Source organism: Petromyzon marinus, chromosome 45 (genome assembly GCF_048934315.1).
Source record: "Petromyzon marinus isolate PM22_M1 ecotype Great Lakes invasive population chromosome 45, UKy_Petmar_22M1.pri1.0, whole genome shotgun sequence".
Classification (NCBI taxonomy): Eukaryota; Metazoa; Chordata; class Hyperoartia; order Petromyzontiformes; family Petromyzontidae; genus Petromyzon; species Petromyzon marinus.
In genome coordinates, this window is record NC_133711.1 from 2,919,161 (window position 1) to 2,925,411 (window position 6,251).

Sequence of the window (6,251 nt, forward strand, 5' to 3'; positions counted from 1 at the left end):
CCACGCCCTCAAAGCTGGCGGCGATGCCCTGAGGGCGCACGTTGTGTAATCTTATATAACCCATACAATATATTTTTTTATTTTATTTTACCAGGTAAGGCCCACTGAGCTATGTAGCTCTTTTTCATAAGCGACCTGGCTACAAATGGTAGCTCAACGAAGTGGCTGAACACGTGGACATATATAGAGAGCCGCCAATACCGTAAACAAATGTTGATTCTAAATGTGGAGGGAAAAAACCGGGGGACCCGGGGAGAGAGAGCATGCACACTCCAAATATGTAGGCGTCAGGGTCAGGATCGGACCCACGACCTCCTGTATATCAGGCGAGGTAGTTAACATCTCGCCACCGTAGCCTACTGTTGCTCACGGAACGGCCTTGATTCCTGGCCACTACTCTCGTCAATGAGGAGCGATGTCACAGCGATAGCAGTGTCGGAGACATCATCCGAGTTCCTGGCACTTCTGTCCCTGCGGATTTAAAATGCAATCAGAGACCAGATTTCCGCTCAGTCGCAGGGCATTCCTTAGATAGGGCTCCCTTTCCTATCCCGGCTCCTTCAGCTTTCGTGCAGGGATCGGGATTAGGGGACAGAGTTAGGGGTTATGATTTATGGGGTTAGTGTTAGGTTATGAGATGTGTATAGAGTTTAGGGGTTAACGGGTTCGGGCTTAAGGGTAAATGGTGTGGCTTGGCTCTCCAACACACCGGTGTGCTGTACTCGTGACAAATTGGCACGTTCTGTTTACGTGACAACCCTTACTGGTTGGCTGTGTCGGGTGGTGTCGGGTTTTAACGACACATTTATATATTTACGCAATCTAACCCCAACAACCTCTATTATGGATGATATTGGTCGCGAAAGGCTACGTGTTAAAAAAAGGAATAGGGTTTGGTGTTGGGTTTAGGATTAATTGGATAGTGACAGTAGTGCCTACGACTGCTTTTCTTGCGTCGCATTTGTGAGGACAAGAGCCTTATATCCGAAGAATTTTTAACAATGTAATTATTAAGCCATTGCAGATGGGGATTTCACGGCTGTTAATTGCAAACGTACACAAATAAATCCGCTGTCGCTCTGCTCAAACGGGCGCGAGTATAGCGGCAAACCTTCGGGTCAGGCAGGAACCAGCGGTGGAAATTTCACATTCGCATGACCGAGGTCAATCACACCCACATTTGACCTGTCACAAAATAGTACGGATGTACTTTTTTTTATTATCAACTTCGGAGGGATGATTTGGGTGCTGAGTTAACTCCCTACCTGGATGTTAACCCGCTACCTCCGTACTGTAATCCTGGTGCTCTGAGCCCTGCACTCCTCTGCGTGATTAGTCTCCAAAGTCACCTCCACTTGCCTTACAGTGCCAGAACAATGAAGCAGTAGATAATGACAGTGTCTGGGGGGAGGGGGGGGAGTGGAGCTCAGGAATGTGTGTGAATACATTGGACATGAAGAATCTACAGAATAATGTTGTGCGATGAGGTGAAGAACTATAGGGAAAGGAGAAGTCAAATGAAATCAATGTGTGCGCAATAGAGGGGAGAGAGGGAAATTGCAGAAGGCCCTGGGAAGGCTGTTGTCGAACTTAGGATTAGCAGAGGAGAGGGAGAGTCGTCCCGTTGCCGTGGATATAGATGCCGGCCGGGGTGGGGGGATCACGCAGATATATCACCCTCGCGGGGGTGTGACGTCCAAGCTGCTGAGCTGCGTGAAGACAGTACAGCAAGTAGGCTGCTGACCAATCTGTGTCGATGTTTGGTTATTAGCTCCTCATGTGCGCGAGCGTTTCCCAGCTTCTGTATTCCACTGGTGTATTTGAGCTTTTCTTTATCATGGGGGATGGGGGCATGGGGCACGTGATAAAGTAGGGAATAGTCTGAACATCTCAATGCATGATCCGCCTGAAATAAATAAAAATGTATTGAGACTGAGTGAGGCTTTCACCGATAAAGATACCGGACTGAAAACAGCGATGGAATGGTGGCGCAGTGGTTTGCGTGCTGCTTTATGATCATAGAAACCTGGAGTGCCCTTCCCAGTCATGGCGCTAACAGCAGAAGTGACATCAAAACTATAAACTATTTTTTAAATTACCAGGTAAGGCCCACTGAGCTATGTAGCTCTTCATTAAAAGCGACCTGGCCACAAATAATAACTCAACAAAGTGGCTTATCATGTGGAAATGTGTATCAGCCAACTTCTTTAAACGCATGTTTCTAAATATGGAGGGGAAAACCGGAGGACCCGGAGAAAAATTCACGCGACCACGGGGAAAGAGACACGCAAACTCCACATACACAGCAGGCGTCAGATCGGGATCAAACCCACGCCCCCCTGTATACCAGGCGAGGTAGTTAATATCTCCTAGCCACCGTGGCGGCCCTATCTGGACCCTAACCCCGCACTGACTCTTGAGAAGAGGCTTGTGGTCTCAATGGCCTCTCACTCGGTTACCAACGGAAAGTTCGTTCCTAACACATGGAAGCGAAACGTTGGACATCGCGCCGAACAACAAGGCGTCACACCCCCGGAAGCAGCGCACCGGAGAGCCATACAAGCCTGCGTGTCTTGAGGCACAGGACCCCAGCACTCAGTGTGTGCGATAACATCTCAGCTGTGCTGATTCCAAGACCTCACACAGGTACTATCGGTGAACCCAGGCGCCCGTGGTTCAGCTGTTGTTGGAGGTGCTGACTCGTTGCTGAGACAACTCTTCTGAGCACAGAAGCTTCGCTCGTTTCAGCGTGGGATTTTTGTTTGTTCGCGGTGTTTCTGCGGCCGGAGTTAAAACACGCGTCCCACTGGGGCAGTTAACGCAGCGAAAAGGCTCTGCCCGGAATTGCAGCGGGGGAGGGCATGTCGTTCGCATCTCCCTCCAACTCTGCAAGCGCAGCACCCTGGAGATTTGCGTCGCATGAGCTGTGAAGCGGGTTGGAGGGGCTGGAGTGCGGCGGAGAGATTGGTGGAGGAGGGTGGAAGCCGGTGTAGCGGTGTGGAAGATGGTGGAGAGGGTGTAACGGGCGTCGCGGGGTGTCGGATGGTGGAGCGAGGTGGAGGGGGTGGAGCGGGGTGGAGTGGGTGCGGGTAAAACACCAGAATGAAAATAGACAAAATGATTGCTTTACAATTGGAATGTTGGTTGCCGGGAGAATGATAATCCTCTAATATCCGTGGAACACGCGCAATTACGTACGCGCGTGATCGCACACACATACACGGTGCATACGACACACGTGGATACACAGAGTACAATATTCGCATGTATATATACACACAAATACAAAGATCCCCCGTATAACCTTAACAGACGGTTGGGGCAAGTGCTGTTTTCGAGCACCTATGAAGGCCGGCACGGCACACGATGGGGGGGGGGGGGGGGGTCAGCGCCACGGCCGGCCGCCTTTGTCTCCCCAGTCGCGATGTTTTTACAGACCGCACCAAGTGCTCATTTGAGGCTGAGTCGACCTAGGGGAGGCCCCGGACCGGTTTAGATAATCACACATGCACGTGTACACATACACAGATATACATATGTACACACACATACGCACACGTGTCACCACATATATACATGACATGCACTTACATACCATGGACACATTTTAAAGATACAGGTAAAGATCCCCCTTATAATCTTATCGACTGCCTGGGCAAGTGCTGAATGTGACTCCCTATTAAGGCTTGAAGGGCATACAGAAGGGGGTGAGGCCAGCACCTTTGCCTCCTCGGTGCTTAACCCTAACCACGAGACAAGGTTCTCATTTAAGGCTGACTTGACCACGTTGTGGGCAGCAGAGGATAGTGCAGCAGCGTCCCTTGTTGTACTGTATTTCTATGCTCCCGCGCCACTGCTTCTGGGGTGGCGAGATGTTAACTACCTCGCCTTTTATACAGGAGGTCGTGGGTTCAATACCGACCCTGACGCCTGTATATTTGGAGTTTGCATGTTCTCTCCGTGGTCGCGTGGATTTTTCTCCGGATCCTATTTTCCCTCCACATTTAAAATCAAGATGCGTTTAGAGTAGTTGCCTGCTCTCCATTTCCACATGAAAACCCACTTCGTTGACCCATCAATTGTGGCCAGGTCGCTTCTGAAAAATAGCTAATAGCTCAGTGGGCCTCACCTGGTAAAAAAAAAGAGTTTAGTTTTAGTAACCACCCCAAAATGACCAGCATGGTCAAGTATGGTCAAAAACCCTCATGACCTGCACGGCATAGGGAAGCCCTCATCCGGTAGTGGATTAACAAAATGGTTTACATGATCTAGTTAGGGGGGGGGGGGTGAACCAGTTCAGATATCACTCGCCACTAATATCATCCGTGAGTACAAATGGAGATTCAGCTTGCCGAGTTTATAATTCCATGCGCTAACCACTGCACCACCGCTCTCCTGTTCTCTCTCTCTCTCTCACACACACACACCCACGTGCACACTCTCACACATACAGAGAACATATCTCAATTTGCATCGCTCTACCAATAAATAAAAACAATCACAATATGCCAAGTGGCATCAGCAATTCCTCCTGGGCTGTGCGTTTGTCATTCCGCGTGACTCAATGGAGCCAACTCGTGACACTGATTGAACGCATCTGCTTAAGTTTCACTCGCTCATCGTTAAAACGATGAGAGAGCGATTGCAGTCGTGCAATCGCTTGCCTACACCGCTGCTGGTTGCAGGGCTTCACCTAAGCAGAGCTCTATAGAGCCCCTCGAGAGGGCATTGGGCCTCCTCTTCCACGCCAAACAGACGTCTAAGGAGAGTACCGACAATGTACCCCCACAATGTTACCGGCCAATCGAATAAACTGCGATGAATCCATTTATACCATCAGGAGGTTGTCGCGGGAATTTCAGAAGCTTGTCCCATTGTTTCAACTGCAGCACCGGGAGATGGAATCGAACAGGAGACCTCTGGATTGCAAGTCCAGCGTGCTGCTAATCCATTACACGAGGGTGGCGAACGTGGTTTGAATCCTGTGTTTAAAAAAAATATCGAGATTCCACAGGGGACTCACAATGGAAGTGCACTGAGCTGGCAATGCTGAGATTCTGGGAATTAATCTGGAATTGTATGCCACCTGCAATTAAACAGCGGTCTCAAGCGTCGCAAATTGATGACCTCAGCCCAGTCACCAATGGCTGCACGTGCAAAAAATCCCCACAATATGGAATTTGGTGTCATCAATTAGGCACGTTCCAAGTCGGTGAAGTGAAGGCTTCAGTTGTGTTTGCAATTGGAGAGCACTCTGAAGGATGCATAAACAATACGTGTGGGTAAGATGCCTCTTGAACTAAATTAATAATAATAAAGATGATGCTCTTTATTATCACAGGAAAGCCTAATTGAATCTCAGGACACTTTTTCCAGGATGGTGGCGCATCTGTGATGTATGACAGACTGCGTGAATTAGAGTTTGGCTCCATATAAGAGAGGAAACCGGAAAATATCAGGAGGAGAGCTCTCCACACATATACGGGGGATACAACTCACATCTCCACAAAGCGAGATTCAAGAATCTATTCCTTTAACTGAGACCTCCTGGTCACTTTGGAGACAATTCCTACAGCACCTGATTTTTCCTTAATGCAGTCTCCCATCCAATAACTAACCAGGCTCAATCTTCGCTTAGCTGTGGAGATTTGATGACTCTGGGCAGGGTCAGGGTGAGTTGGTCAAGGACTGCTCTTTTGCGTACGGATGTCATCTTTCGGAGGTCGTCATTTGGAGAGACTGGGCCCTTCCATGGGAATGTGGACCACATTCCGTACAGATCAATCGTCATTTTGTGACATCGTCTTCTCTTGTACTCTACGATATTAACCGCTCACTGTGAAAGGTCTCAATGGAACTGTCTTCATCTCTCAATAGCGCACAATACACACTCTATGTGTGTCTCTCTCTCTCTGTGTCTCTTTCTGTGTGTTTGTCTCTCTCTCTCTCTGTGTGTCTCTCTCTCTCTCTCTGTGTCTCTTTCTGTGTGTTTGTCTCTCTCTCTGTGTGTCTCTCTCTCTCTCTGTGTCTCTTTCCGTGTCTGTGTTTGTCCCTCTCTCTCTGTATGTGTCTCTCTCCGAGCTTGCATTCACACCTGATGACGATTGCTTGTGTTGCAATCGAAACGTCGTCTTCTATTATTTATTTTATTTTATTTCTACACGACTTTACCAAAAGAACCAAGGAGTAATTCGTGCAGTCACAAAGGCTTCAAATCAAGATGGAATGGGTAGTCTCACTTGGATCCCCCC